General features: G+C 39.6%; 1 protein-coding gene across 5 annotated transcripts in view; it reads left to right on the top strand.

The window, feature by feature from the left end:
- TLR5 (toll like receptor 5) overlaps positions 1 to 13940 on the top strand; it is a 114542-nt gene that overhangs the window by 67705 nt on the left and 32897 nt on the right. The window contains exon 3 of one of the 5 annotated variants that reach the window (XR_012481346.1): positions 13015 to 13288. The exons of the other annotated variants lie outside the window; for them this stretch is intronic. The gene's annotated coding sequence lies outside the window, so the exon portion shown is untranslated. Of the gene's footprint in view, positions 1 to 13014; positions 13289 to 13940 lie in introns of those variants that run through there. 5 annotated transcript variants of the gene reach the window in all.

The following is a 13940-nucleotide window of genomic DNA, read 5'->3' on the forward strand; positions in this document are numbered from 1 at the left end:
GGCAAACAGGATGACGTGACTTGTCCAGGGTCACCATCTAGTAGGTATCTGAGACCATATTTGAACTCATAAAAATGAGTCTTCCTGACTCTAAGCTGATACTCTAGCCACTATACCACCTAGCTACTATATCTATATACATATATGTAGTCTCTCCTTTTATAATGTAAATTGCTTGAAGGCAAGAACGTTTTCCTTTTGTCTTTATATCTCCAGTGCCCAGCACAGTGCCTGACTAAGGATGAACAATTAAGGAGGCACAGTCATAGGCAGAGTATCAGACCTGTTGTCAGGAAGACCTGCATCCGAGTCCTAAGGTACAGCTCAGTTAAAGTAAAGCTTCACTTAGCCTCTGTCTCAGTTTCCTCATTTGCAAAATGAAGCTAATAATAGCTTGTATCTCCAGGGCTATTAAGATAATATTTGTAAAGCTTTTTACAAACCTTCAAATGCTATATAAATGCTAGCCGTTATTAATAATAACAACAAGTAATAAATGGATGGATGGTCATCTAGCTTTTGCTCAAAGCAGAACAACGTAGCTTTGTCTTATCCTGGCACCCACAGTTCTTGCCAATCGGGCTCCAAGCTTCTTTCCCACTTTATTGCGCATTACTCCCTTTTGTGTGCTACATTCCAGCCCCCCTGTATCACTAACAGTTTCCCTACTCAACATTTGACCTCCCATCTCGGTACGGTCACTCAAGCCTACCTTACTCTGCACTTATGTCAACACTTCTATTCAAAAGACTGAAGAATCAAATGACCAGGGTTCAGCAACTATGGGATCAACGACCCTGGAGTAAAACATAAGCCTCACCAAGTCACCCTACACGCTCTTTGAAGTGTAGTCTGTACTGTGCTCTTTAAGGCAGACCTGGTTTTGACTATGTGAAGACAGCCCTTTGGTTAGAAGTCACAAGTGGCCTTTTTTCCTGACATAAGTACTTTACATCTGCAATATGTCTCACATTTCTTCCCACTGACATCATAGGTTACATCTGCAAAGTCTCTCAAACTCCTCAAGCTATAATTGGAGATGTGGTCAACTGATTAACCCTAAAGAACCGTTAGAATTTCAGCTGCTCTAATGACCCCCAATAGGCAAAAAGCCTTGGGTTGACAAAGACCATTTCTTTTCATTATCTGTCTTGTAGCTTTTTTTTCTAGAAACCAGCTGCCCTTTCCTCCTTGGCACCTCCTCATATACAATGTACAGAGTTACAATAGGCTTCCCATCTCAGTTGCCCTCTTTCTCATCTCCAAGCAATCATCAATTCAAAGTACAATGGGTTCATCAGAAAATACAAATGAATCAAATCCTGACTCTGGAATTATAAACATTTTCAGGTCCAAGAAGTGACTTGGTTAAAAGAACACTGGACTGGGATTTAAAAAGTATGAAAATGTAATAATTGTTGATCTCTGCACCTCAATTTATTCATCTGCAAAATACCTCTACCTATTTCATAGAGATATGAAAAGAGAATAAGAGCCTCTGGGAAAGTTTTTTTTTAATACCCCCAGAGTAAAAAGAGTAATTTTTTCTCTTAATCATAATTTTCATATCGCCATTAAGCAAGAAAGTGGAGCTAGGAAAAAAAAAAAGTCCTACTGGGTGGTATTTGCCATATTATCTCATTCATTTTGTCACCTTAATAGAGCATCATTCCCATTTAATAAATGGGAAAATTGAGACCTAAAGGAGAGAAATGGCTGTGCTGGGAAGAAAACATAGACATGACTACTAGCATGGAGTATGCCACATGCTACAGCATCATAGGGTAGCAATCATAAATAATCTAGTGCAGCTCCATTTTACAGAAGAAACTAATACTGGGGATGAAGGAATGCAATAAGGATCAAAGCCACAATTTGAACACAGCTCTTTGGTCTTCAAACTAGCCCACTCTCTACTGCCCTGTGCTTCCTTGCTTCCTTGTCTCCTGGATCTGCTACAGTCATTTCATTTAGTTTCATAAGTTGTTCGCTTAACTTTGCTTCCAAGCTAGACCTCGGAGTTTATCAAGTAGATCCTCTATATTGATGTTAATTGCAATCCTGTGATGCCTTACTTATAATAATCAATGGTCAACAAACATTTATTAAACACTCTCTGGCAGGAATTACATATGCTGGGGATACAAATGTAAAGATAGCTCGTGCCCTCATGGAATTTATAATCTAATGAAGGAAGACAAAATGACTTCCCCAGCTTCCTTCATGTCTCAATTAAAATCTGCAAGTATATATTCCAAGACAGCCTTACTTGATGTGTCTTCCTTCTGAGATTGTCTCCAATTTGTCCGGTAAATATCTTGTTGCACATAGTTATTTACTTGTTAGATTATCAGTTCTTTAGGGCAGGGATAATTTTTTGACTTTTTTTTAGCATTTAGCAGAATGCCTGGAACATAGTAAGCACTTAATAAATGCTTCCTGCATTAATAAGTAGCAAGTAGCAGTGCTGGGATTGGGTGGCTCAATGGATAGAAGAATCAGACATATTTGATTCTAAATATGGCCTCAGATACTAGCTGTGTGATCTTGGGCAAATCATTTAACCTGTTTGCCTCAGTTTCCTGAACTCTAAAATGAGGATAATAATACTAACACTTACCTCCCAAGAGGTTATGACAGCACAAACTTGAAAGAAGATGCCTTAGGATCAAGATACTGTGGAAGGAGTGCTGATCTGGGCTCAAACCTTGACTCTGCTATTTATTAGCCTGAAGAAATCCCTGAGCTTGTTTCCTCATCCTCATAAATCTAGGTGTAAATTTATGATCTTATGGACATTCTTCTTGATCACGCTGGTAGAATCCATGGAAACCACCACACCCTACTTTGATGGCTATCTATTTGAATTAATGGTCTCTGAAACAGAACCTGGGGCTGTAAAGGTATTGGGAATAAATCCTACCTGGAAGGCAGGGTGGTGCCATGAGCTCATCTCCACCCCTTAGTGTATGGTCAAGAAAAAAATATCACTTATTCACTTTGTGCCTCAGTTTCCATATCTGTAAAACAATGTAAGAAATAAATACGACCCATCTCATAGGTTATTGTGAGAGAAGTAATTTGTGAATCTTAAAATGTTAAATGAGTATCAGTTATTATTTAAGTAGCTCCTGGAAAGTGAGCTAAAATAAGGCAACCACAGAGAGAGTGGCAGAAGGACCAAAAACATGGAGGATATGAATCATAGTAGAAACCAAAGGGGTATAACCAAGAGGAGAGTGCTCAACCTTTAGGGAAACAGAATAGCAGGAGTTTATATTCAGAAGAACACACATTTACACCTGAATTTATAGCCCAGAAGTTTTCTGATCTAACCCTCTCATTTTACAGATGAGGAAACTGAAATTCAGGGACTTCTTCAGGCTAATAAGTAGCAGAGTCAAGGTTTGAGCCCAAGATCACTGACGCCAGATTCAGCACTCCTTCCCCAGCATCTTGGTGCTAAGGCATCTAATTTCAAGTTTGTGATGTCATAACAGGAAGTCCAACCACCTTGTTGTAAGCAGCGCTTATTTCCACAAAACAAAAGCTGGTCTGTTGTGTGGGCAACAGGGAAAAGCAGGATTAGTCATGGATCAATTAGCTTTCTCATACCCACTGGTCCAGCAATCAACATCAACAACAACGACTTCCACCCATGACAACAAGGCATCTTGAGAGTGATGGCTAACATCTGTAAGAAACCTTGCAGAAATAGGATCCTTTGACAAATACATTTACTTAGGTGAGTAGTTGATGGGTTCTTTCTAGAGGCAGTTCTCCCCATGGGTAATCCTTCTTGTCTCATGTTGACAGTTTATACCTACACTGATTAATCAATGGTCCATATTTGGGAACCAAACTTACTGAGAATTAGTTTCTGGCCCCACTTATTCACCTTAACACAATTTTTAGAAACAGTATTTTATTTTTTTCCAATTTCATATAAAGTTTTCAACATTCACTTTTTATAAGATTTTGAGTTTCATATTCTCTCCAGAGCAAGTAATCTATATATACAATCATATTAAACATATTTTCATATTAATCATGTTGTGAAAGAAGAATCAGAGCAAAAGGATAAAATCACAAGAAGGAAAACTTTTTTAAAAGGTGAAAATAGGATCCTGTGATCTGCATTTAGACTCCATAGTTCCTTCTCTTATTGTGGATGGCACTTTCCATCCCGAATCTTTTGAAATTGTCTTGACTCATTGTATTGCTGAGAAGAGCTAAGTCATTCATAGTTGATCATCATACAATATTGCTGTTACTATGTGTAATGTGCTCCTGGTCAAACATAATTAATCTTGAAAATACCTTCACAAAACTGGGTCACTCTGACTCCAAAGTGAGCTCCCTTGTGGTTTATAGGATTTAAAATCTCTCTCTAATCATGGTGATGCAAGGAAACAAATTCACAAGCAGTGTTTTGGAAGCTTCTGGTCATAAATCCACCACATTGAAAGAACACTGAGTTATCTTGAACTGTGACTTTTAAACTCATTGCTTAATCTCTCTGGGCCTCAGTTTCCATATCAAGTGAGGGAAAGTTGGACAAACTTGCTTCCAAGTCTCTCCAAGAGAATGGATTATATTTTCCCCCAAACATATCCTCCTAGACATCTCAATTCTCCCACCCATTAACCATTAAGTGGGAATGACTTTTTATTGAGATGTGTGCTTTTTAAATGAGTAAAATAATATTACAAAGGTCCCAAGAGGTCTTCAGAAAGCAGGTGTATTTTTAAAAGTGTCTAAAAGATTTTTCTTTTCTGGTTGACATGAATTAGGGTTGGGCTAGGGGGTAAGGAGTTGGCACTTAAATAGTCCCTAGGGACAAACTCTTAAAGTTGGTTACCTATTTTTTCCAGTGACTTTACTTATAAATGACTCACTGCTCCCCTGCCCAGCTGCAGCTGTATGAACGAAGCTACTTCAGCCTTCATGATGTGCCAGGCCTGGCTAAGCAAATATATATATTTCAGGTTAGCCAGTGTAATCCTATGCCTTCCTATTTTTTTTAAACAGGATACCTGTTTGATGGAGAGGCACAGAAATTACCAGCCACTGCCTATTTGGGGATTTTGACCCTAAAATTAAGGATTGTAGAGAAATGAAAAGGCATAACTCTGTAGCAACACAAATTGGAGGGAGTCCTCAAGTCAGTACATGTGTCCTCCCAGCCCAGTACATACATTGTCCCTGATAGTGGAGCTAGCTCTTTCTGGTTGGATATGGAACTTCAGTTTTGTGTCATAAGCTGCCACCCACTTTTTAGGAGCTCCAAGTTGTCTCTGCTTTTGCCCCCATGGGAACTTGACTTGGATGTTCTGTCTTGGTCATGAGGACTATGTCTAGGGAGGTACTGAGGGTTCCCACTGGATTCAGAGGCTTTAATTGGGGATACCATTACATTAGCTTTCTTCTCTCTACTTTTGTAGACAAGCTCCTATAAAACTACTTCATTCTCTCTATATTTAATGCTCTCTCTCTCCTCAACTCTGCCTCTTAAAATTTCTGGCTTCCTTTAAGATCCAGCTTAAATACTACCTTCTCCAAATTTCCCAAATCCCTTAGATGATATGTCTTCCCCTCACTATGTCCAAAGGTCTAAAAATCTGTGCATACCCTTTGGTCCAGTGGTGTCTCTACTGGGTCGGTATCTCAAAGAAATTATAAAAAAGGGAAAAGGAACCATATATGCAAAAATGTTTGTGGCAGCCCTTTTTGTAGAGGCAAGAAATTGGAAATTGAGTGGATGCCCATCAGTGGGAGAATGGCTGAATAAGTTATGGTATAAGAATGTTATAGAATATTATTGTTCTATAATAAATGATGAGTAGACTTATTTCAAAAAAGTCTGGAAATATTTACATGAACTGATGCTGAGTAAAGTGAACAGAACCAATAGAACATTGTACACAGTAACAAGATTATATGATGATCAACGGTGATGGACTTGGCTCTTTTCAACAATGTGTGATTCAAGGGAATTCCAATAGACTTGGAATGGAAAGTGCCATCCACATCTAAAGAGAAAATTATGGAGACTAAATGTCTTTTGTTGTTATTGTTGTTTGTTTTTTATTTCTCATGTTTTTTCCCCTTTTTGAGCTGATTTTTTTTCTTGCACAGAGTAACAAATATGAAAATATGTTTAAAAGAATTACACATGGTTAACCTATATCAAATTGCTTGCTATCTTAGGGAGGAGAGACATAGAGGAGGGGGAGAGAAAAAATTGAAACACAAGGTTTTGCAAAGATGTATGCTGAAAAATATCTTTTCATATATTTGGAAAAATAAAATGCAATTAATAATGTCTTTGCCTCTAACATACTTGTATCTTCTGTGTGCTTAGCTTTTTGCAAGTTGTCTTCATTATTAGATGCTAAGTTTCTTGAGACAGGGACTAGGCTTTATCTTTGTATTCTCAGTACAGTGCCTGCACATTGGAAGTGCCTTAAAAATTCTCACTGATTGATTAAAGCTTTAGGAGTTTTCCATTTTCCTAACAACTTCCCAGGGCTGGCTGCCTTTTGAGAAGTAAGCTCACCTGCAACTTGCTTATCCTATCTGGGGAGGGCAGGCAGAATAGACTTAGTAGAAAGACATTAAGTGAGATCTTGTATTACTCCCATAGCCCAGGATTTATAGCTGGAAGATCATCTTGTCAAAGCTTCTTAAACTGTGGTTCACAACTCCACATGGGATCATGTAACTGAATGTGAAAGTCATGAAATTATGATTTATTAACAGTAAATGTTAGATTTGTATACCTATTTATTTATTTTGGGGTCTGTAAAAATTTCTGACAAAAAGGTCAAGAGTAGGAAAAGTTGAAGGCTGCTCTAGTCCAACCCCCTGCATTTTCTAGCTGACAAATGTGAGTGAATTTTTAAGTCACGGTCACAATTCAAGTTAGGGCTAGATTTGGTGTCTACCAGGGCCCAAACTGATTTCCAAAAAGTCTTGCAATGAAAGGGTTGCGATTTTAGAGAGCAGTCTCCTGGGTGTCCTTTCACTCAGCATTCATTGTTGGATAAATAATAATGGCTAATATGAAAATAACACTTTGAAATTTACAAATATTATCTCATTTTATCCTTACAAAAACAATGTGAAATAGCTACAGATGAGGAAATTGAGGCAAACAGGTTCAGTAACTAATTCATACATCTAATAAGTATCTAAGAAAGGATTTGAACTTGTCTCTGCCTGACTCCAGTACAGCACTCTATCCACTGTGCCACCTAACTGCCTCAACTTCTACTGGGTGGTCAAAAGTCTCAGGGTCTCAGGGAAGAATGTTCAGGAGTAGGGACAAGGAGACATCTCTAGAGGAGATGCTGATGGAACCTAGAAATGACCATCCTGAGGTCTGAACTGTATTATCATCATAAGTCAGAATATCAGGGTCCAAGTTCTAGCAAGGAGCCTGGGATAGTTGTCTCCACCTATCAACAGTACTTGTTGCTGTTGAGCATGCCTTACTTCTAGATACACACTCTTCTATCAAAAAAAAAAAAGGTTTTGAATTACTTCTTTCTTGGTTCTCTTCTTAACTATCTGCTTTGTTTCTCTGTTGCCTTTGGTGGACCATTATTGCTATCCTGCCACCTAGGTATATGTCCCCAAATTCTCTCTCTCTCTCTCTCTGCTTGTCTCTCTGTCTGTCTCTCTCTGTCTCTCTGTCTGTCTCTCTGTCTCTCTCTCTGTCTGTCTCTCTCTCTTTCTGTCTCTCTGTCTCTCTCTGTCTATTTCTCTCTCTCTCTCTGTTTGTCTCTCTGTCTGTTTGTCTCTCTGTCTGTCTCTCTGTCTCTCTCTCTGTTTGTCTCTCTGTCTGTCTCTTTCTGTCTCTCTCTCTCTCTCCTCTCTCTCTGTCTCTGTCTCTCTCACTCTCTCTCTCTGTCTCTCTCTCTGTCTCTCTGTCTCTCTGTCTGTCTCTCTGTCTCTCTCTCTGTCTGTCTCTCTCTCTTTCTGTCTCTCTGTCTCTCTCTGTCTATTTCTCTCTCTCTCTCTGTTTGTCTCTCTGTCTGTTTGTCTCTCTGTCTGTCTCTCTGTCTCTCTCTCTGTTTGTCTCTCTGTCTGTCTCTTTCTGTCTCTCTCTCTCTCTCCTCTCTCTCTGTCTCTGTCTCTCTCACTCTCTCTCTCTGTCTCACTCTCTGTCTCTCTGTCTCTCTCTCTGTCTCACCCTGTCTCTCTCTCTCTCTCTCTCTCTCTCTCTCTCTCTCTTCTCTCTCTCTCTCTCTGTCTCTCTTGTCTCTCTCTCTCTCTCTCTCTCTCTCTTCTCTCCTCTCTCTCTCCTCTCTCTCTCTCTCTCCTCTCTCTCTCTGTCTCTCTCTCTGTCTCTCTCTCTCTCTGTCTCTCTGTCTGTCTCTCTCTCTGTCTCACCCTGTCTCTCTCTCTCTCTCTGTCTCTCTCTCTGTCTCTCTCTCTCTCTCTGTATCTCTGTCTCTCTCTCTGTCTCTCCTCTCTCTCTGTCTCTCTATCTCACTCTGTCTCACTCTGTCTCTTTCTCTCTTTTCTCTCTCTGTCTCTTTCTCTGTCTCACTCTGTCTCTCTCTCTCTTTTCTCTCTCTGTCTCTCTCTCTCTGTCTCTCTCTGTCTCACTCTCTGTCTCTCTCTCTGTCTCACTCTCTGTCTCTCTCTCTGTCTCACTCTCTGTCTCTCTCTCTCTCTTTTCTCTCTGTCTCTCTCTCTTTTCTCTCTCTGTCTCTCTCTCTGTCTCTCTCTCTGTCTCTGTCTCTCTCTCTGTCTCTCTCTCTCTTTTCTCTCTGTCTCTCTCTCTGTCTCTCTGTCTCTCTCTCTGTCTCACTCTCTGTCTCTCTGTCTCTCTCTCTCACTCTCTGTCTCACCCTGTCTCTCTCTCTCTCTCTCTCTCTCTCTCTCTCTCTCTCTCTCTCTCTCTCTCTCTCTCTCTCCTCTCTCTCTCCCTCTCTCTCTGTCTCTCTCTCTCTCTCTGTATCTCTGTCTCTCTCTCTCCTCTCTCTCTGTCTCTCTCTGTCTCTCTATCTCACTCTCTGTCTCACTCTGTCTCTTTCTCTCTTTTCTCTCTCTGTCTCTCTCTCTGTCTCTCTCTCTCTTTTCTCTCTCTTTTCTCTCTCTGTCTCACTCTCTGTCTCTCTCTCTGTCTCTGTCTCTCTCTGTCTCTCTCTCTCTTTTCTCTCTGTCTCACTCTCTGTCTCTGTCTCTCTCTGTCTCTTTCTCTCTCTGTCTCTGTCTCTGTCTCTCTCTCTCTCCTCTCTCTCTGTCTCTCTCTCTGTCTCTCTCTGTGTCTCTATCTCACTCTCTGTCTCACTCTGTCTCTCTGTGTCTCTCTGTCTCTCTCTGTCTCTGTCTCTCTCTCTCCTCTCTCTGTCTCTGTCTCACTCTGTCTCTTTCTCTCTTTTCTCTCTCTGTCCTCTCTCTCTGTCTCACTCTTTGTCTCTCTCTCTCTTTTCCTCTCTGTCTCACTCTCTCTCTCTCTCTCTCTCTCTCTCTCTCTCTCTCTGTCTCTGTCTCTCTGTCTCTCTCTCTGTCTCTGTCTCTCTCTCTCTCTCTCTCTCTCTCTCTCTCTCTCTCTCTCTCTCTCTCTCTCTCTCTCTCCTCTCTCCCCCTTCTCTCTGTCCACCTGTCTCGTCTCCATTTCTGTCTCTGTGTCTGGTGTCTCTTTCTCTCCTCCTTCCCCCCCCCCCCCACACACACAGAGCTGAGAAAGGAAGTAACAACAAGGATGACCGATGTCATGGAAGGAACTGTGTGGAAGGGGATAAAGTATGATATTAATCGTTTGCCACTTCCTGAATCCTGACTTGCTGTACACTTGAGTGGAGTGAGTGGTTTGGCAGCCTTTATCTGTGGTATTATTTACCTTCCATTCACATCCTTTAGAGTGGTCCCTGAGTGAGAATACGCTCAGATTACAGATTTTCTCCTTCCTACCCTGAGGAAGAGGCTCCTATTGAACAAAGATTCTGAGCACAGAGAAAATGCATTTCCTCTAGCTCTTGCCCTGACCCAGAAAGTGGCAAAAACCAAAGAGCTGAATGCCCATTAGAAGACCTCACTTCTCAGGCATCAAATGTTAAAACACTTTATCTTTGCATTAGGGAAGTTACAACCCTGTACTCAGGATAGTGTGTGTGTGTGTGTGTGTTGTGTGTGTGTGTGTATTTTTTTTTTTAGGATCTTTCTTCTTTTTGAAGACCTGACCAGTGGTGTTGCCTTTGCTAAAAAGTGCCTCTCAAGCCTCCTAGTATCAGCCCTTCCACTTAACTCTCCAATTACAAACATTGGCTAAGACCATTGGAAAGGTCAATGTTTGAGATTAGATTTATCTACCTAATTACATGCTTCCAGCCCTAAAGAAAATGTTATTAGCCTGAACTGAAATCTCTTTCCATTATCCTTTCATCCACACCAGTTGTTTGACGGTATGGATTGGAGACTCAGGCTTTCTTTTGTGAGTCTAAATATCCAACTGACTTTGCTCTAATATAAAACCAATAGGAAACAATAATGAATGTCCATTTTTTGCATAAGATTTCTGCATGTTTCTCTGTAATGCTAAAAATAGCAGCAGCAAGAAAGCCATTTCTGACAGTCACAGAGTTAACAGTTACATAGCACTTTAAGGTTTATAAAGTATTTTATATAAGTTTTCTGATCCTTACAACAGCTCTGTGAGGTAGGTGCCCCATTTTTTGGATGAGGAAGCTGAGGCTGAGAAAAATTAAGTGATTTTACAAGGTCACATAGGCCTCATTAGCTGCCTCATGTAAGGTTGAACTCAAACTTAGCTCTTCCCAGTTTCAAGTGCAGAGTACTTGTCACTTATGCCATCTACCTCCATCAACCCAAGAGCAAAAGTTTATGTTATATGCCTACTGGTCATATTGCTTTTCTGCTTAGAAATCCCTAATGGTTCCAATGGTTCCCTATCACCTATATAGTTCATAAGAGTGTAGATTTATAATTGAAAAGAAACTTAGATAGAGGTCATTGAGTCCATTTTCCTTATTTCACATTAGGAGATTTTGAGGTCCAGTAAAGTTAAATTATTTACGAGGGATCACACACCTTTCTTTGTAATATATTATACATGTTTTCTATTTGTATGGAATTGTATGCATAGGATATGTTTATGTATATAAGTCATATATCTGTATGTATGCAATGAATACATTATGTATACATACAGGATGTATAGGATACATATACATCTTAAGTTCAAATCCTACCTTAGATACTTATTAGATGTGTGAACCTGGGCAAGTTGTTGAACCTGTTTCCTCATCTGTGAAATGGAGATAATAATAGCAGCTATTTCACATTGTTGTTGTAAGGATAAAATGAGATAATATTTATAAAGTTCTTTATAAAATTTGAAGTGCTATTTGCATATTAGCTATTATTAGCCAATAGAATCCTATGTATGTACAATTCTAGAGCCAGGAATTCTGGGACTTAGAGATATCAATTAGGTACCTGAGATAGGACATCTGGAGTTTTATCTTTTGGAATGCCAGATCTCACAGCCCTAATTACCTCAGTTCTAATGAGCAGAAAAGGGGGGGGTTACAACCAGGGAGATTGAGGCAGAACAATTCAAGGAATTGAGGCAGAACAATTAAGGGAAACTGAGGCAGGACAATAAAAGGGAACTGTGGCATAAAGGCCTTCTCCCATATTATTCTTTCCATGTACTATAAACTCCACTCAAAATGGATTTCTCCCAACCTATCACCAAACTTAACACACTATGTACTCTCAGACTCCTTGATTTTGCGCATGCTCCTCTCTGTGTCCAGAATGTCCTCCTCCTTTCTCTTGTTGAGAACCTGTTCATCATTCAAAGTCCAAGCTCCAGGGATTGGCATGAATGTATTCCAAAATCCATTGGAATGTCTCAGTCTGTATTAATTTGATAAGGGAAAAGGATCCCCGGCATTGATGTAATTCTTATAGATAATAACTGTCAATAGTTACATCTCAAAGAGTGAGAATGTGTATATGTCAATAACTATTGAATAATCCATATTGAAGAGTACCAAAATTTGTTCTGTCCCCCAAAGGGTATTTAATTTGGCATACACATTAAACATTTGCAGGCATATATTGATATTAAGGTATACTGGTATGTTTGTCTATAGAAATGAGTGTGACTCCTGATATGCTCCCCATCTTTATTGGAGAAAAGAATCTCCCAACTAGCTGATAAGTTTCTTGAAGGCCATTATCCTGAACTCTGAAATAGCCTCCTGTTCTTCTCTTCCTCCATCCTCAAGTCTTACTCAAACCAAACTCTATAAGGAAGAGATTTATTGTTAGAAAAATATTCATAGTTATACCATTTACAATGGTTAAAAAAACAAGAAATAAATGATATGCTTAATAATAATGCTGAATAAGTCGTGGCACTATGAAGGCATAGTATATGAACATGATTTCATATTTATTTTGTATATACTTATATGTGCACTTTTTCTTCTACCACCTCATCCCATTGCTCATAAGGTAAACTTCTAGCATGTAAGGATTTTTTTCACTCGTTGTATTTATATCCCTAGTGCCTAAAACAATACCTGGAACACAATAGTCCTTAATAAATACTTGTTGGCTGAATACAAGAGAATATGAACCCAGTGATATGCCTGTTCTTCCATCTGCCCAAAATCTTTATGAAGGATATCTACATACAAATTGAGAACTTTTTGCTTCTTCAACAGTCAAGCATATCTTTACCATCTCAAAATTCACTGGCAATACGAGACTCCTTTGTGTTTATTGATTTTTTGTTTGTTTGTTTTGCTGAGGCAATTGGGGTTAAGTGACTTGCCCAGAGTCACACAGCTAAGAAGTGTTAAGTGTCTGAGGCCAGATTTTGAACTCAGGTCCTCCTGACTTCAGGGCTGGTGCTCTATCCACTGTGCTACTTAGCTGCCCCATGTTTATTGATTATTTAAAAAAAAAAACATTTATTGACTCCTTATAAAGCTGGTGAGGTTCTCCATATGCTTCCATTTGCAGATGACATTGCATTGTTCCAAGTTCCAAGACAATGGAAAAGCCGCTGGAAGAGATCTGTAATTACTCAAAGTAGTATGACCTGCCCATCCATACCAAAAGAACCAAATGGATGAAGGAAGTCTATTGACCAGATTTCAATATGCATTTGAATTCACACCTTAAAAGCCCGCCTAGTAGTATATATACTGAATCAGACTTTAGTCTCAAAGACTCCAGCTGCAAATGTGAATTTCCCATGAAATATATAAGCTCTAAGCTCGGGTAGATAGACAAAGGCAGGGGGGGGAGGGGGGAGGGGGTGAAGTCCAAATTCTGGTGGGTGGGAATCTCCAAGCAGGGACCATCAATCTGATTCTGAGAGGTTGGGGGGGGTAGGACCATAAATTCTTACAAATTGGGAGAACTTAGGAGGTGTTTAACTAGAGCCAGGAAGTCTGGGGAGTGTGTGTGTGTGTGTGTGTGTGTGTGTGTGTGTGTGTGTGTGTGGATATAGATATACCTATGAGAAAGGAGCAGATTTAAAAGGAGGAAAGCAGGCTGAATTGTTTTCAGGAAATTGCAGAGCTATTTTACTGACCCTAAGCTTCACATGAAACCCAAAATCTATCCTTTCCCTAACATTTTGTCAATGTTGCTATATGGCAGTGAAACCTATAATACAATTGCTTCTGAAGAACTAAAGATGATTATCACACAGAGATTAAAAAAACAAAACAAAACAAAACAAAACAAAACAAAACAAAACAAAAACATGGTAGATATAAGCAAGCTTATAGAAATGAGTATGACATCTTTATTGGAGAAAAGAATCTCCCCAACTAGCTTATAACGTTCTTGAAGGCCTTTATCCTGAACTCTGAAATAGCCTCCTGTTCTTCTCTTCCTCCCCTCCTCACTGAATCTTACTCAAACTAAACTCTATAAGG

The sequence above is a fragment of the Sminthopsis crassicaudata genome, chromosome 4, assembly GCF_048593235.1.
Source record: "Sminthopsis crassicaudata isolate SCR6 chromosome 4, ASM4859323v1, whole genome shotgun sequence".
Classification (NCBI taxonomy): Eukaryota; Metazoa; Chordata; class Mammalia; order Dasyuromorphia; family Dasyuridae; genus Sminthopsis; species Sminthopsis crassicaudata.